The sequence below is a fragment of the Anguilla anguilla genome, chromosome 9 (genome assembly GCF_013347855.1).
Source record: "Anguilla anguilla isolate fAngAng1 chromosome 9, fAngAng1.pri, whole genome shotgun sequence".
In the NCBI taxonomy this organism is placed as follows: Eukaryota; Metazoa; Chordata; class Actinopteri; order Anguilliformes; family Anguillidae; genus Anguilla; species Anguilla anguilla.
The window spans coordinates 19,888,428-19,916,427 of record NC_049209.1 but is presented as its reverse complement, the minus strand read 5'-3'; the positions used below and the strand labels follow the sequence as shown (position 1 = coordinate 19,916,427).

At 39.4% G+C, this 28,000-nt stretch overlaps 1 pseudogene; it reads left to right on the top strand.

Annotated features, from left to right (window-relative positions):
- LOC118235721 overlaps positions 1–28,000 on the top strand; it is a 308,484-nt pseudogene that overhangs the window by 69,294 nt on the left and 211,190 nt on the right.

The following is a 28,000-nucleotide window of genomic DNA, read 5'->3' as shown; positions in this document are numbered from 1 at the left end:
AAGGAACAATGTCAACTCAAAGGCAAAGGCATTCTTTGCCTTCCCTTCAATTTGCAATGAATAGTTCTATACAGCATTTCCTGTATAACCAAAAATCCAAATCTCTAAGAATGTGGCTGCATTCAAATTACTTCAATGTTTTTTCAATTCCATACCTTGCTTTGTTTTTTCAATTCCTTCTGAACGCAGCAGAGAGGAGCAAGAAAGGGAAAGTGAAAAGAAGGCAAAGAAAAAAAACAGAGGGATGTGTTCGAAAAACTCAGATGTCCTCGTTCATGCCAGTATTGCTTTCAGGCATCTTTCAGGAGTGATATTGAAACCTGCAGCTCTTTGAATCTCACTTCAGTTATGTGCCGTAACAAATAGCAAAAACATAGCATGTGATTGAATGGTTGATTGACTCATTTGCAAGATTGATCTTTTTTGCCTCGTTGATCATTGTGTTCATGTCCATATACACACATTGAGACATTGTGACAAAGCTTCCCACCTTTCCTTACACTTATTTACTGACTTACTTTTGCACCGCCATCCATTCAGTTACTTGATTAGATGAAAACATTGTCTCTCCTGTACTTATTTATAGCACACAGCAAAGGTTTCAGTGTAAAATGAACACTATGATAGTATTTTAAATGCAAACTGTACATATTGACTCAAGTGAACCAGTATGAATTCTGTTAACTTAAAGTTGAGAATTTTGCCTCGCAAATGGTACTTCTCCGTGGTCTTTCCCAGAGGAGATGAACAAGGCAGATGTTTAAGTGAAATTCCATCCCAGGGGCAATAAGTTGCTAATAATTGCCATGAAAATGCTTTGATTGTTTTTAATCGCTGATTAATAAGCTGGCAAATTAGAGCAGCAGTCACTGATCAGTAGTGATCATTTTACTTAATTGCCTCTTAATGTAGAATTGCATTACAGTGCCATGAAGAAGTATTTGCCCCTTCTCAATTTCCTCTATTATTGCACATTTGTCACACACAATGGTTTCAGATCTTTAGACAACATGTAAAATTAGGCAAAGGGAAACTGAGTAAACACAAAACACATTTTCAAAACTATTATTTCATTTATTTAATGAAAAAAGGTATCAAGTACCCTTATCAGCCACATGAAAAGGTAATTGCCCCAATAGTTACTCAGTCATACTCAACCAGTTAACCTAATTTGATTGATAATTAGATTCAGCCAATTGAACACAGCCAGGCTTGATTGCAGGCAGCCCTGTTGAATCTAAACCTCACTTATTAACCTTACCGTCAGGGTGAAGTAGTCACCATAAAGTTTTTACAAACACGCTATGACATGATCAAAGGGAATTTCAAAAGAGATGACACAAAAAGGCCACGTTTCTATTTTGGAAGGGTGGTGGTGTGAGTGGGAGATGTCAGACAAGGACTGTCTTATCTGAAAGCTGACAAATTTACTTATTAAAGTTGCCTTATGTTGTTGGAAGCAGGGCTAAGCATTCATGGTTTTAGCCTGTTTATGCAGAGCCCAAACATGAATGTGTTAGGAGGTAATCCAGCTCAGCTGCTGCATGTCTCTTTAAAAAAAAAATTTTTAAGTTTACATTCAAACAATGTAGGTTGATACATTCTGCTTCAAACAATATAGGTGATATTTGCAGACAAATAATTGTTAAATCCAGCCAGTTGCAATCCACCTTCCATGCAACACAACAAAATCATGCTGAGTTCGTTTTTGTTTGAAGCGGGAACAGTTTCCATAAAAATGTAGACTTCAGCGATCACACCTCTGACTACAACCATTATCTGACATATGAACATATATTTTCATCAATGATTTCAATCAAATTTCACAGAATCCGAATGGCACAAACAGTTATCAAGTTTAAGGGGGCAATTATTTTTTCATATGGGTGTTTTTTAGTTAAATGAATTAAATAATAACAGAATACATGCATTATGTGTTTACTCAGGTTCTCTTTGTCTAAAATTGCATTTTAGAAAAAAGACCTGAAATCATTCAGTCTGACAAATATGCAATAATATAGGAAATCAGGGAGGGGGCAAATAATTTTTCACAGCACTGTACCTTTTCTGCCCCTTCTGAGCTGCATTAAATTATTTTGATTATGAAAGATATATATATATATATATATATATATATATATATATATATATATATAGGTACATAAGTAGCGTTTCCGTGGTAATGCCAGCTTATTATCTACATGGGGCCTATTATCTACTTGCATTTGCCTTTGAAGTGCTTTTTCAGCACAATTGGTAAAAGCATTCAGTGGATGAGATGGAGACACATGCATGGCCCTTAAAAATGTGTCCAGCGGACCTTGCGATGCCCACCAGTTTGATCACCGCCAGAATCACAGTGAATGTGAACCCTCTGTCCAAAGGGAGCATCTGTTCTGTGCGAACAGCCATGTATCTGAGGCTGCTCCTGTACTTCCGCACAACGGCATGTGAAGTCTGTTTTCAGTTCTGGAAGCTCTGCTGGTCCACGCTGTGTTTTTGCTGTTTTTCAGGGAATAGGAAATAAAATATGTGAATAACTGGAGACAGTACTGTCAGGTCTGGGCTCGATCAATCAAACCGTATTTGTAAGTATTAGGGCAAAGGTGGGTCAAACTGGAGTGTTAATCAAAAGATATGCTACTGTCTTGGTTGTCAAAAATACTCCTTTCTCACCCATTTGAGTGACTGTAAAGAAGGTGGGCAACCTGTCAGACCAAACTGCCTTGTATAGTCCCATGTTTGCAGGGGATTCCTGTTCTCTCTGATGTTGTCTCTCCGTCCTGCTTGCTGTCGTTTGCCCCTTAGTTTAAGGTGAGTGGCTGTCAAAGCACGAGCAGCCGGCGACGTGCTTACCCCTCCAGCAGATGCATGGAATCAGCTATACATCAATGGGACTGACGATGAAAAGCCCAGCCTCAACATCACTGAGTCAGTTTCACACTTTTTTCCTCGCCTGCACACAAGAACAAAATGTACTGTACATCAAAACACTGCAAGCTATGTGCACTGGCCTCGGCCTCAGTAATTATAAACCTGACCATGTTTGAGCTCATAAATCCGCTTTTCATCTTCTATGCTGGGGGCATTGCTCTGCCATTTTTTTTTAAAGTTCTGCTGAAATCCCAGTCACTGCCTTTAAAATATTATGGCTAAAACAGACAGCGGGCAGAGAAGGATGGGGGCAGAGGTGAAGGAACCAACTCCTTTTAAGTCTGCAACGAGGACGACTGGTTGCTCGGAGGAGTCGCTTGGCCTACCCAAGTTCGCAGCTGTGAGTCACGATCCAGCCGGGCCTGGGTTTAAGTAACTCCGCATGCCACCGCATCACAAACCTTTCTCTCTCTCTCATGGCAAAAAGAGAGGAATGCGTTTTGAGGCTATCTCGTCCACCCCAGCGGACGCTGAAACGCACCTCCCCAAGCAGCCGTGGTCAGACGGACCTGTCCGGTCCCGTTCTCCTCTCTGACGTTTGCAGAGGTTGTTAGAGGGGATTTGGCTCTCCGCTCAGTGCTGACGGCCCACTCTCGACCCGGCTCCCCGAGGACCTGAAACACCAGATGATGAATATGATGATGAATATAAGAGCTGATGATCTCCCCCGTTTCCAAAAGCTGCAGCCTATTATATTTTATGGCTTTATCAATTTTCCTTTTGGAGCAAAGTGGCACGGAGGCATTTTTAGTTTCAATGGTGTGGTGCTTGAGAACCAGCTAACTTTGCAACTTTTAAAAAAATCGGATTAGAGCAGATCAGGTGGAGCATGTATTCCTATGTTTTTATATTGTATCAAAAACGGCAAAGAATTTTGTGTACAATTCATGTTGCCATGTTTTCTGTCCTCTGGCGCCAATGTGATGCATTTTAATTTCTCTGCAACAGAAGGTTATAATTATTATTTATACGACAAACTAATTATTTGGCATTTCTTACTGTATACTGCTTACCTTTTCAAGTGGTACCTGTTTAGACAGGTGGAGGTTTATGGAAGCAATACAGGTTAAGTGCCTCGGACAAAGGTAGAGAGGATAGAGTGTGGATGGGTATGGCACATGGTGCATGAACCAGAAGCCTTCTGGTTGAGACACCAGTTCTTTATCCACCAGGACACATCCCCGCTCTGCCACCAGAACCAACATGGCCGCCTCACAGTTGAGCCAGCAGGTCAGAAGGTTAGCACCCACAGAGTTCCCCCATTCAGCCAGGATCTTGTACTTCAGATATGTCACAGAGCTCTGTTGAACATCAGACTCAGACTTATTTATGTTTTAAAAACTATCTTGTATTTGAGAAATTGCAGAACATCAATGGCTCTTGCATAGTGTGTCTGCAGTCTACATTCAGACTGCAGGACCTTCATGCTCAACTCCTTTTTAATGCTCAACTACTTTTTCAACTGACTGTTCATATTCCCTGTTGTAAGCAACTCAGCAATGCTGCCCATGCAGAATTTTGCTGACATTAACTTGTCATAAGGAGAGTGACATAAAAATATCTTTCCCTGTAAGGAAAAAAATCTGAAAAACAATGATAATGGAGAAATAACGCCCTTCGCTATGTGGGAAGCAGCAAGCAGAGGCACAATAGGAGGGAAGATAATCACGTACGCATCATTGAAAAAGAGTACTAAAGTACTAAAGCAAAAGGCATAAATGGAAGAACAAATCAATTATTGACCAACAGTGCATGAAACAACTGGGATAAGGACACTAAGGAGATAACTGGATAAACTATGAACTGAGGAAACGGAGAAGGCCCTTGCCTTCACAAGACAAACATATAATTACAATAGCCAAAAAGTATTAAAGCTTTGGGCTTTCTAAGAGAAAATCAAGAGGAACAAACCAGCATTGCAAAAATAAATAAAGAGAACTCAGACTACCTAATATCAAAATCTGTACAAATAGTTTTTCATAAACACTATCTAAAATTGAATGAAGACAGGACAGAAGTAAGGCGGAAAATGGAAATGTATATAAACTCTTTAGATCTCTCCCAAGTAACAGATCCAAGTCCAGAATCTAAAGATACTGCAAATTACAGAGAATGACATTTTAAGTATCAATGATGAGTCCTGGATCTGATGGGAACACATGAGCTTTATAAACAATTCAAAGATATATTGAATTTGAAAAAGGAGATGTGGCCACCTGCATGGAAATCTTCAGTTATATCCATACTACTTAAAGAAGGAAAGGGTCCTATTAAATGTACCTCATATCGACCAATCTCCCTTTTAAATGGAGGCAAAAAGTTGCTCATTGGAATATTGGCAGACTGGCTGTCTCTAATCACTCATATCCTGAATGTGGACCAAATAGTCTTTATTATAAAGGAATTGTAAATGGACAATATAAGATGAACTTTGGTAGATTGTTCAAATCACAAATGTTACTGTTGACTTGAGATGCAAAGAAAGTATTCAACAGAATGCCCTGGTCATTTATATTCACATCTTGTGAAGCGTTTGTCTTCCATTAGACGTTTATTGCATGTTTACGGATAATATACCAGGAGCTGAATGCAAGAGCCAGGATGAATGGGGCTCTATCAAAGGTTTTAAATTATGACAAATTAATTTGGGATGTGAGAGAGCCAAGAATTAAATAAATAAATTCCAAAAAAATGAAGGTGGACCCGCAGTTCCAGATTTGATTATTTGCTACACTGCCCAAATAAGGCCTCTCATGATTCGGATGAATAATAATGCCAACGCAAAATGGAAAGGCATAGAAAGAAATGTAGCAAGCTCCCTAAGCACTTTTATTGTTTGTAGAAGGAAGCCCACACAAATAATTCAGAATAATTGAATACTTTTGTCAGAAATACTATAGATATTTGGAGAAAAAGAAGATTAAGGATTCTGAAATGATACCCCAAAGAGAGAGAGTTTATGACTCAGATTTCTAACCAACTGAAATTGATAATAGATGTACTGGGCCAAACATGGCTTGATAAGATTATGTGTGTGTATGTATATATATATATATATATACATACATACATACATACATACATACATATATATAATCTTTGAAAAAATTTCTAAACAATGACCATTTTTAAAATACTTGCAGATTAGGAGTTATTTACTGGAAACTCAAATAATGCAATCACAAAAGGACCTCCACTCCCTGCTTATTATATTCTTAAAAATCATAAAGGAGAAGGAATTGGGAGCATATACAGGCAATGTACAGTCAAAGCAGGGTCAACAAACTAAAGCTCAGTGGGAGAGGGAACTGAATGTCACAAAAACAGATTAAGCTAAGACTTGTGAAGAAGCCTTCAAAACATCTGTTTTTATAATTAAAAGAATTGGAAATGGTGGTAAGATTATTTTCAAGATATTTTCTGCAGATATAGTGCAATAGTGAAGGCCCAATGCTGAAGGAACTGCAGCGGAAATTATAGAAAATATTTTTTCATAAACAAGGTCAACTTAAAGAGGAAAGCATCCTCCTGGGTATAAGTGGATGAGAAATGTTTAACTAAACTTCTCAGAATCACAACTCTAAAACAAGAAAAAAGGCTTGGAAAGACACATTACAAGAAGTATATTTAATGGAAGAACTTACTTTCAAATGTCAAAACAAGATATTTGAGAAAAAAAGATGAGAATTGGTAAGAAATACATTTCACTAAAATACATTTTATTAATGGAAAAATACAGTAAGCCTACTGTAGCCACACCCTATAAATAAAAATGTTCAATTCTTATCCATCTAAAAACCCCTGAAGCATTCCTGGCTGTAAATATTCCATTCTTTATCGGTTCTGTTTTTTTTTTCTTTGTATTTTTTCTTTGCATCTTTTTAAAAAAATATTTTTTGATAAACATTGATGGTTAACCATGTGCAGTTCTGTGCGAAAGTTATTTATTCTCAGTGTCAGAAAATAATTCTGAAAATATATTTAACACATTTCCATATTTAATATGGCCACCCGTTGCCATTATTACAGCCTTCATTCCGTTCTTTAGGGAGAATTGCTTTGAGTTGTTCAGATCGAGTATTGATTCAACATTGAAGATTTTACTGTGCACACATCCTCTCAGACCCATAGCAGTGAGTTTTCTTCTCACAGTGGAATGATTGACAAAAACACCTGAGCATTTCCTCAGATCGAAAGCAAGAGTTAAAATAAAATCTTTTAAGTACTCTTTGTGATGGTGATAGTTTTGGTTGTCTACCAGTTCTTTTACGGTTGTTAGGAGCCCAATTTTCTCTGTATCTTGCAGTAATCTTTTGAACTCCAGTTTTTGGACACTTGTTTTTTCAAGTTTTCCTTTGACTTTCACCTTCCTTATGCAGTTGAATTACCTGATTAGATATATCATGGGAAATATCTCCTTTAGCCATTTTAGATGCACACGACAACAAAATCTGCACGGCAGCTATGGTGCGTTTGGATAGTTGTTTGTTTGAATATTGAAGGCAAAAGGTTCTAACATAACGTCATAGACACTTTTGGTAACATTTTTTGTTGGGAGAACACAGCTGTAACTTGTTTGCTGATCGGAAGACTTGAAGTGGTAGTAGGATGCACAAAAGAAAGAGTCAATAAATACTGATAGATTTGATATATGTAGTGATGGAGAATTCTCTGTAAGTTTCCTGCATTATTGTCTGATGGTTAAAAAAATTGCACTGAATTGGTCATTTGACACAGCTGAATAAATGAAAAGGGTGCTGTCTGACTTTTGCACAGTACCGTATGCAGCCTATAGAAAAATGTGTCTCTATATGGAAATATGGATGAAAAATGAAATAAAGGCACTATAAAGTATTTTTGGCTGGTGTACTTTCGGTTTGGTGAGGACTGTCCTTCTTTACCATACCTGTCTATGATAAAGGGCGTACCCTACCCAAAGGGTGTACACCAGCGTAGTAAGCGCACGTGTGGATGGAACAGTTCTGGTTTGAATGTCCATACTCATATTGCATGCAAGTCGCATGGCTACATATCCAATTTATTTCCACATACAGATTTGGCACCAACTGGAACTGGAAAGATGCGATTTTTTTTGCTGTCCACACTGTTCTATAAACATCCAAACTGTCACACAAGTGGAAAAGTTGGAATTGGGCCATTTAGCTTTAGTCTGAACGTAGGAATGTGTTCTGTCTTTTGACAAGCCCCACGGCGTCAGCATTCTGGGGTGTCTGTTGTTTTGTTAGCCTTTAGTGCCTCATGGGAAACCATAGACAAAAAGAGATGCTTGATCAAGAGATGAATTTCACCCACAATCTCTCGTTGTTCTCTCGGACAGCTAGCCTAGTGCTGACCGATGAGATGCATGCTTTTGAATCTTAAAATTTAAAAAATCACTAATTTCAGTGACATCAGGTTTAAAACTCTATTGTGTATGTGTACCACTTTCAATTGACCATCTCACCATATGACTGCATATGTTTACTTTCTAACATTATTTACACATTTATGGTATGAAAACGCGTCAATATTTTTTAGCACGCTCATTAATCATTTTGCTGAAATCATGTTGATTCATCATCAATGTTGAAATCATCAATTGTTGCCTGAAAACAAATCCTTTTTTTTCTTCAAAGATTCAGATGCTGATCGTAATTGCTAGAAAAGAGAATACAGAGAAAATGCCATGACAAGGACCAGAACTATTTGTATTTAAATGAATGGTGTATATATGTTTTTTGCAAATTACTAATCAAAACCCTGAGCCCTTTGTGAGCAGGTGGAAATGCAATTGTGTGTAGAAAGATGAAACAATATGTATTCATGCTTACAATCATATAAGTGATGCTGAAACAATAGATGAAGCTGGTTCATTATTATTCTGTGGGCAATCTACATATTTTTTAAAATGCCATGTGTTGAAATACAGCAACATTATAGTAAAACTAAGCATAAAAGTTCTTTCAACTGCAAAGTCCAACATTTCCCAGTAATAAGGGCAGAGTCTTTGTTTAAAATTTGAATAATTTATGGCTCTTTCTGTAAATGGTTGTTTCTGTGGCTTTGGCCTGTGATGAATATATATATATATATATATATATATATTTTAAGGGTTTGCACTGACGAAAGGTTCTCTGAAAAACCATTTGTGTTTAGTCTGAAGTCGATCAGGGTTTTTGCTGGGTTCTTTTTTTTTTTTTTGGTCCCCATCGGTCCGTTTGGCTGCAAGCGTTCTTTTCCTGGCTGCAAAACCACAGCATTCAATCACGGGGTCGAGCAAATCAGTCAACTGTTGATTATAAATGAATGACAAAATTGATAAATGAATGAATGAATTGGCCAATCTTTGAAACAGTCAATAAACAAATAAGGATTTGTCTGTGCAACTTGCAACACGCTGTTAAAATGGATTAAATACAACGTCCTGTTAATAAATATCTTGCCTCCTGACTGTTCCTTCTGAAAAATGTGCTATCTGATTATACCTGCTGGATAAATCTTTTCTTTGCTGTGTTGCTATAATATACCTTGGAACATAGATTATTTGTGGTGTGTGTATGGTGTTAAACATGCTTGTACACACCTTTGTGTGACCTTTTTCATATTATGTTTGTGAGTGTGTGTTTAGGAGTATGAAACTAATTTCAAATAGTTTTCAATTTCATGTGTCTGTACATTTTATTTTTGTATCATGAAAAGTCACCTATTGTGTATTTTATGTACCTAAAATATAAGGGTTATGTTCTTTTTCATATAAATCTTGTCTGAGTAATACATTACAGTATATATTGATTGATATTTCCTTCAGGTCTGGTACAGTGCTGTTAATGCGCATGTGTGTATATTTTATTTGTGCATGGGCGTGCATACTATGTATGTGTGTGTACGTGTGAATGCATCTGTTTTCCGCATGCTCTCCTAATATCTGGCCACTGAGCTGTGAGATTCCATAGCTACTTGCTCCACTTTCACATGTGTAGCGGAGCATCTCTTCCTGCTGTTAGAGTGTAATTGTGTAAATCCCGACTGCGTACGAGCGTATGAGCAGTCAGAAATCTATTACAGGCAGACGATGCTCTGAGACGACCAGATCAGTCAAAGGTGCCTGAAAACACCTGACAGCTGCAATCGCCTTCCCGTCTCAAGGGAATACGATCTATATCTACGCGGCCTAAATATAGACATGTCTCTGGGCGCTTGGAGATCCCCAGGGAGACCTCTCCTTTCAGGTGGAGGCTGCAACCGTGAGCTCGAGGGTATTGAGTCACACGTGGAATGGGGTATGTCAGCGGAAGGTCCCACAGGAAGAGGTGTAGCGTCAGAAATGGGTCGGGGTGGTGGGGGGGGATGGGGGTTGGCGGCTTTATCGTTTGCTTGAGAATCCGTAAGACGTAAGGGCTGTCTGTATTTTGAATCAAAGACTCTTCGAGATCAGAATTCTGTCTCTTCATCAGAACACCCGAAACGGCATCTGGGACAAGTGCTGCCAATTTGGCACTTGCTGGGGAATTGAGGGAGATTTAGAGAAAAGAAATCTACGAAAGAAAGAACAACACAGAACGGGACTGCATAGGGAAATTACTCTGATTTAATAATGTGGAACAATATTTAATTCTGCATTTTTAATTTCTTTTTTTAAGTGGGCCTTGCCAAATTGGCTTCTAATTAAGATACCTATTTACATATTGTAATGCGCTTAAGAACGACGGGGTCTTTTTGTCTGAAAGCTGTCGAGTAAAAGCCTTGCTGTCTAGCCTAGCAGGAGCTTTTGGGGGCTTATGTGTTCGTTTTTTGCCACCGCGTCGAACCCCCCACACCCTTTTACCGCATTGTGAATGGCTAATGAGGCTGGGGAGTGGAGGGCAGGACAGCAGTGTGGTGTGTTTGGGCCCGTGGAATGAGAAAAGCTTTCATGTCTCTGCTCTGCTCCCTCTCGCTGAGGACTCTGGGTATTTCAAAGGTGCTTTGTGTTGATGGAGAATCAACAAACCCGTAGGAAAAAAGTCATACACATCCAGATCTAAAGCATAAAATATGAGTAAGCTGAATTTAAATATGAGCCAAACTAGCAAATGTGTTAATATTGTATTACTTCTCGGTCCTCCGTCTTGTAATAAGATTAATATAAATGACACGTATTGTATGATTTATAAGTATAACTGTTGGGCATGTTTAGCACTCAGTTTCCTCAAATTCCTCAACTCCACAATGGAGAACCACAGATTTCGACTAATCATAGTGTTTTGCTGTGGAAGGCAAGTAGTTTTTTTTATTAGCCAAAAGCAGTCAATGATTTACAGCATGCACAGAAACAGTTCCACGTAGGACTCACTGGCTGCTATATCACCCCTTTGCTTTTGTAACTACAGTGTAACTACAGTCTAACTACTACCTTAGTATAGTAGCTATGGTTTGTTATGTATGGTTTGTTTGCATTTGTAGCCTAGGGTGAGGCCCTTCCTCCCTCACCAACATATCTAACATAGATGCCTCTTTTTTTACTTCTCTAATGGGCTCCATACTCTTTGTGTCACTTCTTTTCTCCCTTTAGTCACCAGTTAGGAATGACAGACCCACATGGGAAACATTTGCTGTTGCATTTGCCCACATGAAGTATGAGTAAGCATCCACCGCAGTACTCTGAATTTCAAAAACAGGCACTCAGGTGTAAATCATGTTTTCAGAGACTGGCATTCACGTTTCTGTGAATTCTCAGTTGGTGCAAAGGCTGAACCTGGCAAGAATCGCTTGCAGTTCTGAGAACCAGCTTGTGGTTTTTCATAGCCTTTCCCTTAGTTTGTATGTGTTCAACCGCACTCCAGTAACAGCCATTTTATTGTGAAAATGTAATAACAGAGATAGCTCAGTAGGAAAGTTAAAGCATGATTTTTCTTCCACTGTGTTTTATGTGACTGTGCTGTCATATCTCACCTATATGCCTGTTTTGACGGCTGTTTCTCTTGTAAATCTTTGGTAGCTTTTAAAGAAGCTTGCTCTTGACCTACAGGGCTCTCAAACTCAGAGAGCAACAGAATTGCTAATGATTCTCTCTGATTGTAAGGTTATTACAGCACCATTACAAAGTGCTCTTTAACTGCAACTCCTAATGGAATTTTTATAGTCTGATTTCTGATAATGCTTTTGTAGTATATATCCACCGTAGGAGATTTTTTAAAATCATTACAACACAGATAATGAAGCAGTTTACATACACATACACACACATGCACGCATACACACACACACACGTGTGGATCATCTGTAGGTTGTGTGTGTGTGTGTGGATCAGCTGAAGTTTGATGTGTGCATGTGTGTGTGTGGATCAGCTGCAGGTTGTGTGTGTGTGTGTGTGTGTGTGTGTGTACGGGTATGAGCATGTGTGGATCAGCTGCAGGTTGTGTGTGTGTTTGTGTGTGTGGATGAGCTGCAGGGTGTGTGTGTGTGTGTGTGTGTGTGTGTGTATGGGAATGGGCATGTGTGGATCAGCTGCAGGTTGTGTGTGTGTGTGTGTGTGTGTGTGTGTGTGTATGGGTATGGGCATGTGTGTATCAGCTGCGGGTGTGTGTGTGTGTGTGTGTGTGTGTGTGTGTGTGGATCAGCTGCAGGTTGTGTGTGTGTGTGTGTGGATCAGCTACAGGTTGTGTGTGTGTGTGTGTGTGTGTGTGGATCAGCTGCAGGTTGTGTTTGTGTGTGTGTGTGTGTGTGTGTGTGTGTGTATGGGCATGTGTGGATCAGCTGCAGGTTGTGTGTGTGTGTGGATCAGCTGCAGGTTGTGTGTGTGTGTGTGTGTGTGTGTCTGGATCAGCTGTAGGTTGTGTGTGTGTGCGTGTGTGGATCAGCTGCAGGTTGTGTTTGTGTGTTTGTGTGTGTGGATCAGCTGCAGGTTGTGCACAGTGAAAGCTGACTGTAGAGTGTCATGGCAGACAGCCCACTGATCTATATTTCACACACGTGCCCTGCAGCCACCACGACAGGAAGCTGAACTGCCATTCAGCTCCCGGCTCCCCTCAATCAGTCTGTTCTTCTCTGCCCTGCAGTTACTCTCTGCTGTCCTTCCACTGTCTCTCTCCCTCTCTCTCTCTCTCTTCCTCTCACCCTCTTTCGCAATCCCTCACTCTGTCTGCCATGTCTGCCATTCTTTTGTTTTCTCTCATCCTCTCTTACTCACTCGTCTTTCTCACCCCATCTTCTCATCCCATCTCACCCGTCAACTTTAAATTCCAATATGCTTTATTTGCATGAAAAGAAAATTTGCATCAAAAGCCATGAATGCCGTTCACAGATTATGACATAATCGAGACAAAACAAAAAACAAAGTGTGACCCTCAGGCAGTGGCTGGCAGAGGCATATCGTATTTGACTGATAGATGGGCTGTTAAAGGCTCTCTGTGGAGTTCAGCACCATTCAAATGTAAATGTGAATGACAAAGAACAGAAGCAGCAAATACATAAACAACAGCGATATAAGCAATTATGCATATTTGTGGATACAAATATACGCATATTTTTGGATAACCGTTGCAATATTGTTCATGCTTGAATCCTGTAGGTAGTTTTAGCGAATCTTTTTTGGAAATGAAAGTTGTGGAGAAGGCGATAGAATCCAAGCCACTTTATACAAGTGTCTCCATCTTTCTTGCCTCTCTCTCTCTCTGTCTCTCTCGCTCACTCTCTCTGCATCTTTCTTCCTATCTCACACCATCCTATTCCTTGGTTCATTCAGACTTGTTCCCGCCCCCCTCCAAACATTGATAAATGGCTGCACTTTAGTTTAGCCCCAGTGTCAAGGCTGTAGTGTACCTCATCCTGAGGGCTAGACTTTTTTCCTCTCTAAATTTCTGCTTTTGTTATATCTTCTCTACAGTCCTGTGTCTTTATTTTTATATGGGCTAAGAAGAAAGCTTACAGGCAATTTTAGAGCCAACAGCAGTGTACTTTATTTGTATGAAATTTATTTTATTCTGTTTCAGAAAGCGACAACTACTTGACCATTTGTCAAGTCAACATGACCTTGTGAGAATAGCGTACAGAATAGTTAACACTGTTGGAGTCTTGTTAACTACTGTGAACAGGTGAACTCACAAGGGCACTGAACTGGAAAAGACCACTGATGGTTGAAACATTCAGTAGAAAGACAAGCTGAATTGCTTATTGATGTGAATCAGCATGCTGGTGTTTTTTCTAGTAAACTGCTTATTCTTTTCTATTCTCCTAAAAAGTGTTTTTCAAGACCTTCAAGACAAGCTAGTAACCCCATACTACATATTAGACTAAGACTTATGGTCTGTAGTTGTTTTGTCCCGTAAATATTAGTTTAGAATGTTTTTAAGCCACTGTTTTGTACATGAATGTTTTTAAAGGGAACTTCAATGTATTTCTACTTAAATATGGGTGGATATTGAGTAACTGTGTGAGAACAACACCTGTTTATATGCATAGTATAACTGAGAACAGAACAATTAAAGGATATTCTTTTGGTTTAAATAACATTAATAGTCATTGGTTACATTTTGCTGAGCGATAAGTACAGTGCAGGAGGAAGGATTAAAAATGGCAGATTGTATTTGCTTTTCAATCTGGAAGTTTGAGGACAAGCTCAAATTCATTGAGCGAAAAGGGAAGAAAAAAAGATGAATCCTAATGCAATTTAATCCTACTGCCCAAAGATTACATTCCCATTGGTTTGCAAAGAATACAATTTTAGACCTTAGGAAAGCATCTGCACTGTGTACAAAGAAATGAATTATTGCTCATGATTCATTTCAGACAACACTATAGCAACAAATGCACTTTAAGTTCTGAGTACTGAACCACATGAGAGGTTGTTGGAAAAATGTGTAGTTAGCAAAGATTTTTTTTTCTTTTATAAAGTGCTGTAGATATAGCCATTTTATTTGAGGACTTTTAGATCTAATCACGAACCGGCTTGATACTGTTACCTCTGGTATTCAGTGCTGCAGACTGGGGAGCCCGCAATATACGGTGACTGTTCTTCAAGCACTTTGAGACAGTGGTGTTCCAATACTCGTCTGTGCTGCTCTAGCTTTAAACTTCGATTTGAAATCAAGGAAATTTTGGTAAAAACCACTTAGGAATCTTGATCTAAAAACCTCTTAGGAATCTGTTTTCATTTCTTTGAGTTGCGTAATTTCTTATATAGCAATGTGAATGTGTACATGTATAATTTTTCATTTGTTGTATTGGAAATGTGAATACCCTAAATATGCAGCTGTCCATATCTTCTGCACATTGAACTGTATGGATTCAAATGGATTTATTTTCATGCTGTTTTGTTGCTGTTCTGGTAAATGTGTTTGTGCGGACAGGCACAACAGTCCAGTGGGATGGAATAGGATTAATGTAATCTCATCATGTGAGTAATATAGTGCTGTTTTATCTGTTCGGTATTTGTACAGACCTCTATTACATTAATATTATAATAGTGCATAATATATAGGCCTAATAGATTTCTTCTCTGGGCATATCCAGCTGAGACACCCAGCCTGTTCTTAATACATTGGTGTGCCCTGCAGTATTTATTGTTTCCCAGGGAGGATTTCAGTCGACAAGGCGCTCCTCTTTTCAGCCAGGCACTGGCAGTCAGCGGCTGCAGGACCTGCACACGTCGGTTGGTGTATTGCACCGTGTAATGACACAATTGGCTGTGCATGCTGTGAAGGATGTTTGTCTTAATGCGTGCAGATTAGCTCTAGAACTGATTGCAGGAAAGTTGGGACAGATCTTTTCAGAATCCACCTTGCATTTCACTTTCCTGCTCAACCTAGTCCACAGGATGATGACATCATCCATTTAGCCTGGCCCTTATATCTCACCACTTCCGCTCTGTTATAATGTTGATGACATCATTCCCTCAGCCCACTAGAGATTTTATTGACATCATTCCCTTGGCATCACCTCACTGGTATTGTTTGTGTGGTCAGCAGTGTGTGCAAGTTGGTATTTCACACAGGCACTTTCGACCTGGGGAGAGAGAAATATATCAGGGGCCAAATGAGCTCTGCATTCTAATGAGTTCAGTGGTTCCCTGCAGCTCAGTTTTAATTTTCTGCCTGTGTTTTATCTCTCCAGTGGATTGCTTTTAATATGCCTCTTCAATTGGGGTCAACGGCTAGACTGATAGTACATCAGAGCCCGGAATGACCTGATGGCTGGGGTGGGGGGTGGGGGGGTTTGGTTGAAGGGCTGGCTTCTGGCAACAGTCTTAGGGCATGGGGTCAGGCTGTTTGTCTCGGGAAGGGAGGCAGGGAAACAATAACCCTGCAACGTCTGTAAAGAGGAGACTAGGCGTGCTATTTTAAGAACAAATGTGAATGTTCCCCTGGAGAAGACATCCTGGTTTATGTTCAGTCATTAAGGCCTAAGGCAATGATGAGGCATGCTTTCCGCACCTGTCAGCAATTAAAAACAGAGATTACGTAAGCCCTTGCTAGCCACAGTGAGTGCATTCTACTAAACATTTTGACGTCAGTTAGACATCTAATCAACGCCGAACATTGAGCTTGATGTGACGTGGATTAGCGGAGCAGAAACGAAAGTTTATTTGATGCTGCTAATTTGAGTGCCAAACATAGAGTAGTGCTCACGTCATGACTCGACTTTGATCAGCCTTATTGGCATGATGTAAGTGGCAAATTGTTTGGGGGGGATAAGAGGAAAGGCTTGTGACGAGGAAGATGACAAGGACATCATCATTGCTATCATAACAGGGGATGTCAAAGCAGCTGTTCGCCCTTTAGTGGGAAACCATCAGTGCCTTCCTATGTGCTCAATCAGTTAGCCAGACAGTTTTTCCTATAGCCTGTAGTAGATCTGTCAGTAAACAAGGGATACTCCAACCTGTTGTCTTGGGGGGAAAAAAAAAGAAAAGTTAATTTCCAAACTCAGTGGGAAATTTTTCATTTAATTTCTCCTCCTGCTGTCTATGAAGGGGGGGGGGGGGATGCTGGAAGATGAAAGTCTGCAATCCAGCCGGTCTTCCTTGCCACATTATAGTAGACGTGTCTTTTTAAAAACACCAATTATCCAGCCTATTGAGTCACCCGGTAACTAAAGACAGGGAAAGGGATTATACTGCCTCCTCATTATTGCGAGGTCAAAGAGCCTTGAGTGGCTCAATGACATGTGACTGGGGCATGTAAAGTTTTTTTTTTTTCTCCCCTCCCCAGTCATTAAGAAATTATTTAAAAGGAGCTCCTATCACACATCAGAAATATTAATTTTTAATATCAGAATTTTCTATTCTAACAGAGCCGCAATCATTGAAAAAAGGTCCCCATGTCAGGGTTTCCTCTACTATTTAATTTAAACAGAAGCTTTCTGATGTAGATTAGGTACAGTAATAGATGAGCTTTTCTGTTATTTTTCCTCTCGCTCTTTTCTGAGCCTAAAAAGAGAAGCCTCCCCAGTGTCGTGTGAAGTAGTACTTTCTGTGATCTGTCACATGGTAAGAACATCGTTATTCATACTGATGTGTCTAATTTGGTGTACAGTCTCTGTAGGATCAATGATATTTCAGCCAGCTGCCCAGCAGTTCTGCAGTGATTGGAATATACATGTACATTCTAAGGTTCTATTGGACAGTCTGATTAATGTTCTTCTGTTTTTTATTCCATAAAAACTAAAGTTATGGGCAAATGACAATCTGTTTTTATACAGAAACACGAGGCTTCCTCAGGAAAAACCTATTCTGTATCATTAAAAAAAATCTGAGGATGTGATTGGTTAATTAGATAAACAGATATAGCAGCATCGACGTGAGTGCGAACATTCTGATTGTGTCTTTTTAAATATGTGTTTGATTATAAATGATACAAGGGTTACAGGTGATTCTGTCTTTGGATGCCCATAATGGACGTCTGAGACATTTAATGAAAGATTCCCAGAAAGAAAAATGCAAAGTTTTTGGCCTGTATTTCCAAGATTCTCTTACTCTAGTGATTTTGTTTTTATTTCCATGCCAAATAAATCCACAATAAATGTTGTATGGTGATGGAAATGTTTATATGGCATCTTTTTCCACACATGCAGTCTCTTGATAGATGTGTTCAATATTTTGCATTTGATTATTTTTAAATAGATTTAATGCAACAGCCCCCGACAGGCTGATTGTTGCTGTTGTTATGCTCTTTTTATTGGTCAGGTTATCATGATCCCACCCTGTGGCATTCTGGGAGGTGGAGTGCCTTGGGTAGTTAACAAGGGAGTGCCTTGGGTGGTTGTCTCCTGTGGTAAATAATGGAAATAAATAGTCAGATGGCCCAAAATTACACGCACTTTATGTGATGCCATTAGACTGCTCAGCAGCCCTCTGAAGCATTCGGGAGCGAAATGCCCTTTTCAGTTTGAATTTGTGCACTAATGGTTCACTGAGTTTGACTCCTAGATTTAGATTTTTTGATGATGATAACTAAGTGTGAAGATTCAGTTTTCTCCGTGGCACAGGATATTGGTTGGAAAGTACCTGTTTGGCATCCTGTACTGTGCTTTGTGCTATAACATGTGTGTGATACCATGTTCTGTACGCTATGAGTTTGTGTGTAACCTCGACGCAGTCCCTTTACAACATTATTTTGGTAATGTGGAAGCCACAGATGTGCACGGGTGTGAGCAAAATTTATTGAAACATGCTGAAGCCACTGACCTATTAGTACTGTGTTTCTGCGGTCCAGTCCAGAAAATGGCTCTGTCCTAATGTCTGATTGGATCCAGAGCCTTTTTGCTTCCTGTTAAATCACACTGGTAGGAGAGATTCAATTTGAATCTATATATTTAACCTTAACACAGGATTTATATTCATTAGTATCAATGGTTACATGACACACCTCAATGGAAGCTAAAGGTATAATGTGGAAATATTGATTTCTGCCTGCAAAACGGGCGTTACAGTAAGCCTCATGTCTTCTTCCATTGGGTGGGAGACCACAGATTCCATCTCATTAGCTGTCCCATCTCTCAACCTACAGGCAACCTGCACCGAGGCCCAGCCCACAAATCGGAGGCGGGCCCTGTGATGCTGCGTGGAAACTCATTGGCCACTCTCCTAGACTGACGGCTTCCTGAGTCCCACCATGGATTAGAGACCTGAGCTTCTGGAGGTCAAAGGTATGAGTGTTGACAAGACATGCTTGTCTTCATACAAAAGCAGTCAAGCTAGGCAAACCATTCCTGGCATTTGCTTCTCAAGCATACATTATGATCTGCCCTTTAGATGGGTCATTTAATATATATGATTTTGATAGAAATAATTTGGCAACAGTATTTACATCAAGATTGCTATGTCGAATAGTGGTAGCGGAGCTGTCGCCATAATGAAATCAGCCCAGTGTACTCCAGAGGAGGAATCAAGCCGAGAGGATGGCTTTGGGTGTGACGGTCTTCATTAGAGGAAGCTGTAGCATGTACAAATGATGGGCTGTGTGAGTTTCGACGTGCTGTAACACCACAACGAAATCCCAGGAGACCTCTGCACTCAAGGTTTTTCTTCTAAAAATAACAGTACTTGCTTCTGCATTGGGGACGAAGCATCATTCGCATAAATAGGATCTGAATTTTCTCCTTTCCTGACACCATTTGGACTGTGTTCTAAGGATTGTGCAACCGTCCATGTGAAAGCTAAGTACAGCTTACTGCTCTGTGAATATCTTAGACATAGGTGGGTCATTCAACTCAGCACTGGCATTTATTTCACATTTAAGTCAACAAAACTTTATTGACGTTGTTTAGTGCTACTTCCCTTGAAGTGGGTCTTTATAGCAGCTGTATTGGTTGTAAATAAGAAACATACTGTATAAGCATACACAAATGTAATCATGTTCTCTAATATCAACTGACATACAGTCATTAAAAGCACAATGATGCTGACAAAACATATGTCAATATCTCAGTGAAAAGCCTGTTTCTGTAAGTTTATAATTATGACAATACTTTTGATGTTGCTAGCATGTTTCTAAGATTAGGGGGGTGCTTTGAATCATGAGTAGTTCCTTTCTTTCTACACTCTCTTCCAGTCACTTTGGTACAGGTTAACACTCCTCATCTGTCCATACAAGTCTGTTTAGTCTAGTCTTTAGCAAATTCTAACCTGGTTGTTCTGCTCTAGAGGCTTACCAGTGGTTTGCATCTTGCAGTGAACCCACTGAGGTTATGCTGGTGTAGTCTTTTCTTTATTTTAGGCTTTGGCACATTTACTGTATGCCTACACTATAAAATAATTGGCTGTAAATGTACAATACATTGCTAGCTACTAGTTGCAGTACTTTTACAGTAAGCTTCACATCAATCTACTGTTAACCTATTCACAGTAAATTAGAATCAAATGACAACTATATACTGTGATTTCACAGTAAACAAGAACATGGAATACTGTAATATGGCTGTACACTACTGTAGAATTACAGTAATCAGCTGTTTCTAAATTACAGTAATTACCTGTATTTTCACATATCAACTGTGAACATAATGCAATTCAGTACCCAGTAATTTACTGTAAATATTTTGCCATCAGGGATGATTAGGTGGTGGGGTGAGAGGAAAATGGCAATTTAGATAGGACACTGGGGAATCCCCTACTCATTGTAATAGTGTCCTGCAGTCAGGACCTCAGTTTAATGTCTCATCTGAAAAGGCGGAATCTTCCACTGCACAGTGTCCCCATCACTGCACTGGGACATTGGAGATGATTTGAGCAAAGGGAATATCATCCTCTACTGTCCCACCAAAGCCACTTCCAACAGCAACCTAGTTTTCCCAGGTTGTTTCCCATCCAAGTACTGACCAAGCCCAAACTTGCTTAGCATCTTCAATTCAGCTGGATCAGCATGGTGGTATGGCTGCTAGCATTTTACAGCACCTTTGTTAACCAGTTAAATTAAAATATAAACAAAGACAAAATCCATTTTACAAATTAAGCAGTTTTTTTATGCTACCAAAATTTATTTGCATAGGACTTAGGCCACCAAGCTCACACGCTGACACCTGCATACAAACAGTTTCTTTTTTAATTTTTTTATTTTGCAAAATGATGTTAACAAGTTGGCTAATAATTTCAGTATAAAATAATGCAATACTGTTTTATGTATGCACTTTGATACTGGATATTGGTTGCTTACACAGTTAAATCATATGTGACCTTATTTCAACATAAAATAATTAATTATTTAGGCCCAAAATATGGGCTACTATAAAGTTAACCTTAACAGTTCCCTCTGCATAATCTGGCACTACACACACACACACACACACAGTATATATAATAGTAATATTCTGATTACATTGTGAAATATTACTGTTACAATTTATTTCACAGTAAGATTCTGATTACAATATTTTTATGGTGAAATATTGCTGTTAAATGTTGTAAAATCCAGGTAACCACTGATTTCACAGTAAAATGCAACATTTTACTGTGAAATATTATTGTTTAATCTTGTAAAAGTCAGGTAATCTTTAACAGTGTACATCCTGGAGAGTGTTCTTAATCTTTTTGACAGTTGAAAAGAGGATTTTCTTCACAACTGAAAGCATTTTTCTGTCAAGGCAAGGCACAAAGCAGTTGATTTTGCCATACCCAATGTTTTGGCTATGTCTCTGATTGGTCTATTCTGATTTTTCCAGTCCATGCAGGCCTGCTTTGCTGGCATTGACACTGCTTTGGTCCTCATGTTGAGAGACAACAACAACAGATTCAAATTGCAAATTGGTTGTAATTGTTCACCTGCAATTGATGTAAATGGCCTAAAATTAATGCTGACAGTCTAAGCTTTAATGTCATATTCATTGTTTAATTTCAAATCTTATATGCTGGAATACAGAGCCAAAACAACAAAAATTGTGACACTGGCAGGTCCATAGCTGTGCAACATTTCTACCGCCACTTAAACACTATCTAGATAAGTTGTATTGCACTGTAGTAGTTATTAGCATGTAGTATGTTAGAAATTCAAGTATACGATGGTAACATCGTGTTACTTTGCATTTTTGGTGCTTTTATTGTAATTCTGGTGGTCCTGTGCCTGTTGTCATATAGTACATATTTGAGACACCCTGAAACCTTGTGTAGGTATTGGACATACTGGAGCCCCAATATCCTACCACTTGGCAAATGGTGACATTCCAATGTATCATGCCAGATGATGCCCCTCTGATATGCAGTAGGAACCAAAAGTCTGTAGACACACCCAAGCAATTATTGTTTTCATTGTTTATCAAGAGCTAAAACAATTATGATACTATATTTATACTTATTCTATAATACATTATTTTTTTATAATATATCTTGAAAACGTATGTAGATATTTATTGAAGGTCAAACATTGTTAGTGCTTGATTACCGCCTCCAGTCTGCTTGGCATTGATTCCACCAGCTTATGCAACACCTCATCTTCCATTGTATTCCAGTATTTTCTCAACACTTCCCAAAGATGTTCGATTTGGGTCAGGTGCAGTCATTGTGGTACGATTACCATCATAATAAGCTTCCCTTGTTCTCAATAATGTTCTTGAATAAAAGTGTACTTGGAGTATGATAACTGCATTCGGGCAACGTAGCGTCCTTAGCCCTTTGGTCCCTATGTATAAATAATAGCTAATCAATACTAATATTATGTAACTAATGCTACTACTGCTCATAATGAAGAAGAAGAAGAAGAAGAGGAAGAAGAAGGAAAGAAGAAGAAGAAGAAGAAGAACACTACTGGTTGCTAAAAATGGAAATCGCTTGGTGTCAGGTTTTGTCTTGATGCCTGCTTTTGATGTGATTGGCTTACTGGTTGGTCAGTCTTGTATAATAAGCCCAACAGCAGGGAAACACGAGTGTAGGAAGAGCTGCTTTTACTTCTGTCATGTTCTCTCTGCATTTCGTTTGATCTGGTATGTGTGAGTAATTACGCGCTATTAGGCCACTTATCACATACAACTATTGAAAAGGGAACCATTTTGTCTTCACCTTTACTGTACAACCTCCAGCTACACCGCTATTGTTGCTAATGGAGCTTTCAGGGATACACACTGTGCCATTACTCATTGAAATTTTGTTTGATTTGAGCACTTAAGCTTGATCAGTACCCTGCAAATGCTGGCCGCAACATCAGAAGATAAAATGTCCAACTGGTTGCGTATAAATGGAATATGAAATATTCATTTTTTTCTGGACAAAAGATTGAAGTTTTGCTTTTTCCCTTGAAGTTTTACAAGTCTGAGATGTTGGAGAGCTCTCAAGCAAAAAATAAATAAAAATTAATTAAAGAGAACAGGAGGACTTTAGTGGGTCATTGCAGAACCTATTCTTTGGATGATGACAGAACGCTTGTGAGCTTGAGTTAGGGGAATATGCATCCTTACGTCGAAATACATAAATTATCTGGATCTGTTTTGCCATGGTTTTTGAGATTAAGACATTTCCCTGTTTAACTACCAGCTATTACAATAGCAGCTGATTCCTTTATATTAATTTGAACATTGGTTTGAAAGTTCTATCCCTACAGATAACCTAAAAGCACCACCAATGTGTAAAAAAAAAAAAAAATTCAAACCTATTTAAATACTTAAATTTTATGAGGGAAACAGCATAATGATGTCTGTAAGATGTTTTAATGTATATTGTAACATATATTCCCCAAAAGTTATTTTTCCAAACTTGAGAGGAACATTGTGAATGAGAATGATCACATGAACTGTTCCCTGCTGAATTTCACTTACATTGTCAATTGATCACTGACATTAATGCTCTCTGACCAAAATTAATACAGCTTCTGGGATATTTGTAGGGCAGTGGTTTTTTATCCAGAACATTGCACGTTTAAGCCTTGGGAGGATCTCTGCTGACAGAACTCTAAAGAGAGGGCCTAAAAATCATTGCTGATCAATATCCAGCGGTGGTAATGGAAATGTAGTAATATAATACAAATTAAGCCATATAAATCACCTTGGATAAGGCTATCCCCAAGCAAATCAATAATAAAGCGCTGAAGCCTGACTGTGCCAGAGCCGACTGTTGCTGGCTGCCGGGGAAGGTGGTGTGTGATTGGCCATGGGATGACCCAGGGAGGGAGGGAGGGATGTCCCCTGCTCATCATGTAACAGCGCCTTCTCTCTTTGATTGGTTGACTTGTCAGTTTGTCTGCGCTAGCCGTGCTTGAAGTGTACTGCTGACAATGACTGCTCTGTTAGGGTGGATTGCAGGCTTCTGAGGGGCAATGTGTGCTTGTACGCGTTCTTTCAAATCGGTGGCGAGTACTGCAGCGATGGGACAGGCATTCCAAATTAGAAGAAAATGATCATTAATGGTATCATTAATAATCGTGCATTTAACCCCTTAGTCTGGCGTGTTGATGTGGGTGGGGCATTAGATGAAAACTTCAATGAATGGGCCTCAAATAAATGGATTAGTAAAGTAGATAGCTAATGTAGTTATTTTGTACAATCTTTTACACCCGCTGCTGCCAGAGGTGGCAAGGAGCACTTATTATAATCAGCACACTTATTTCTCGAGCATATAGTATACAATATATATCATTTAACACCTCTAAAGACCCATAATAGAAATCCACCCAGAAATATCTTGCTAAAAACTATGCAATATACAGATTTTTGGTGTGGTATCCATCTAATTTAAACCAAGATTTGTCCAGTATTGTGGCTGTGGCTCCATTGTGATTCTACCAGGCACAGCCACAAGCATCTGTATTCACTCAAAAAAATCTTTAGGTGAGAAAAAACCTTCTTTTCCACAGTGTTTGAGCTTCTGTTTGTTTAATTTAGAGTAATTCTCATGCTTGGAAATCAAACTCCCAAGGGTTGCTTTTCAGAAGAGACCAGGACTATGTCTGTAGTCAAAAGGGTTTGAGAATAGTAACCATTTTATTCTGTGTCATTTTCAAGCTTGTGTTAAATGAAGGGGTGCTACAGAAGGGGTTAAATTACAGGATATCAGTGTAACCTGTGGCAGGTGAGGGGTACTGTACATAGGCTGACAGCTCTAAGGTAAAAAATACAGTCATTTGCTTCCATTTTGTAAACTCCCCCGTTCCCCTAGCGAGGACCACATGGAGGGCAGACTCCACAGGGCAGCAGCCGTCACCACCAGACTTCCTTTTGAAATATTCCATCATTTTGTCATCTATGGTTTTTTCCTGTACTATCAGAGTATGATGAAACCAGGGGTTAGAGGGGAAAAAGGGGAAGAAATTGAAAGCAAAGGAAAAGCCGTTGCCTGTCTCAAAGTACCTTTCCTCGGTCGAGTGGCTTTCGAGGAGTAATTCCATTTTTCCCAGCATTTAACCTGGCTGCACTCTTGCAGCCGCACTAGCACCAGCCATTTCGGACTCGGGTTCACACAGAAAAACAGAATTCTCATCGGACTGGCTGTAGTGGAAACAAGCATGTCTGTCACCTGTACATTGTGCATTGTTTGTGATTTTGATACAACCTAAGCCAGTATCTCAATATCAGTCATTTCCCAATTTGCTTTGGCTTTAATTTGCTATAAAAAAAATTTTAATCCAGTTTTTTGAAATGTCTCATCAATAATACAATGACCTTAGCCAAAGGGTGTAAAGAGAGAATTCAGATAAGTTTGTTAAATAAACATATTAACTTTCACTGCGAGGCATGCTTTTTGAAATGTAGTTTATCTTTATCATGCTAGTCCTGCATTTTCAATTAATATTCTGTGCAGCAATTCAGCTATTTGAGTACAAATGCGTATAAAAATCTATAAGTATAAAGTGAATGCATTAATTTGTAGTTTATCTCACCAACAGGCAATGGCAAAGGCAATGCTCTGTCTTGGAATCATAAGCAAATTGTTTGCTGTCAGTAGCCCTTTTGTATGTAAGGCTGAGAGTGATGGATTATTTTCTCCTCTACAGCCCACTGATTAAAGCTGCAAGAGGATGGGGTGGTGGGTAGGGGGGGGGGCATCTTAAATTACAGGACAGCTAATTAAAATGTCCTGGTAACAAGAAAACTATGCTTCATTTATCCCCTTGCGCCAGGCCTGGTCAGGACAAAGCTGTTGAAGTAAAAAGCCGGGCCAGGCTGTTATGTCCTAATGGTGTGACGACATCAGGCAGCTTGGGTGCTCTCCTGCCAGGCTCTGTCGTGAGTTTGTTTTGTTCACATCGCTTTATTCATCAGAAGCCAAGAGTGCAAACAAATCAATAGGCACCTATGGCTTTAATCTTTGAAAGTTCATCAGTATTTTACTCGCAAGTATCAGTTAGATCCACCATCTAATCAGTTAGAAATTTATTACGAGTTTTCTGGGACCAAACGAGTAATAGAAAAGGTGCAAATGAGTCCTAGGTAAAGAGCTTATTTAGTAGTAGAAAGCAATGGCCCTTAAAAATGGGCTTGATTGTCAGGATCTAAACGGTTATTTGGTGCAGTACCTCCGTCAAGGAGGACTGGATTTGAGGCGGCTAATGGTGCTCATCTCAAGCAAAAACTGAGCCCTGTTGCCAAGATAAAGCTGGCTGTTAACTGTCATTAGCTGGCTTTAACTTGGCTACTTACCACTGTCAAGACATCCCGTAGCTACTTGAGAGCTTGGAGCTCATTCTGCTGTGGTACACTGCATGGCATATAGCAGGGCATTGCATGGTGTGGGATTGGCTTCAGGCACTCCTGTGGAGTTGCATAGTCTTGATAAAATGTAGCTCTGGCTGTTGCCACGGATTGTCACTGACACTGGAGATTGAAGCAGGCCATCTTGGCAGTCCTGAGAGGCACTCGCATCTTGGAGAAAAACAAGACTTTCTCTCCGTGAACCTGTGTGACCGGTGAAGGCAGCAGGGGTATAAAAAATAGGAAAAAAGAAAGAAAATCAGTGACAAAATCAATAACTCAAATCTTCATCATCTCCGTGTCCCAAACCACTTTAATTACTCTTTCTGGAAAAGGACAGCTTAGGTGGGTGATTAAAACGGCAAGGGGCTCTTCATATCTCCTCGTTATCAACATAAACAAACAAACAAACCTAAATAGATTGTTCGTATTAAGGGATCATCTTAAAAAGGTACTGTACAACAGAAAAAAGAAAATAATAATAATAAAAAATACATTTCAGATATCCCAAGCCCTACATTTTTCTTTACTGGTGGTGGAGTATGTGATTGTGTTCCTGCTGTCTTTCATGGTGAAGGGGAATGAGCAAGAAAGGTGTTGGAGGCAGCATTATAGCGCAGTCTGTATGTCAGAGGAGGGAACAGAGCGTCTCATGCACAGCTAACATTGTAGAACTGAAATGGCCTCAGCACAGAGTGCCTGCCCGCCAGTTCCACTGAGGGGCTACCAGCAGGTTACCCTGAGACCGTTCCAATATGGCTGCTGGGGACACTGTGAAATGCTGGCATCCAGTGGTGCTCCTGCATGGTTTGACCTCTTTTGAACAAAGTTATTCTGGCTTCACATGATTAAGATGTGTTTCTCCAGGTAATAGCAGAAATTCTTTAGACTCACCAGTTGTTTGTTTCTGTCCACCTTGACTGGTGTGTGGTGAGCATTCTGGAGTAAAATGGTTGTCATGCATCTCCCTGGTGGGTGTCATAGATCTGTAGCCAGGTGAGCCATTCCTCCTTCAATTTGACTATAATGCATGATACATATCTACTGTATCAGGAACAATTTATCAGGATCCATTTGCCCAATCAGGCCCAAATGTAATTTTTACAAATGACTAACCACAAACAGCGTAGGCAGGTTCTATCAGCCTGATCCTGTAATTACATCAAATTGAATCGAATTTCCATTAAATGCAGCACTTAGCCCTTGACAGGAAAATTATCTGTAAATGAGGTGAAAAGGTGAATGTTCACTTGATATTTAAAATATTAAATGGAAGTGAAATACATTTTAATTCATTAGGAGTGACTCCATTGTGTTGAAGGGTTGTTAACCAAAAACCTTAGGGGTTTGGAAATCCATTGTGATGGCCAATCTGTGTTGGGTTAGGGTTTGGGTTAGTGAATTGTTGCATAGTAGTTTGACTGTTTATGTATACTGGTTTTGTATATGTGCTTGCTCATTTATGAGTTTGTGTATGCTTGAT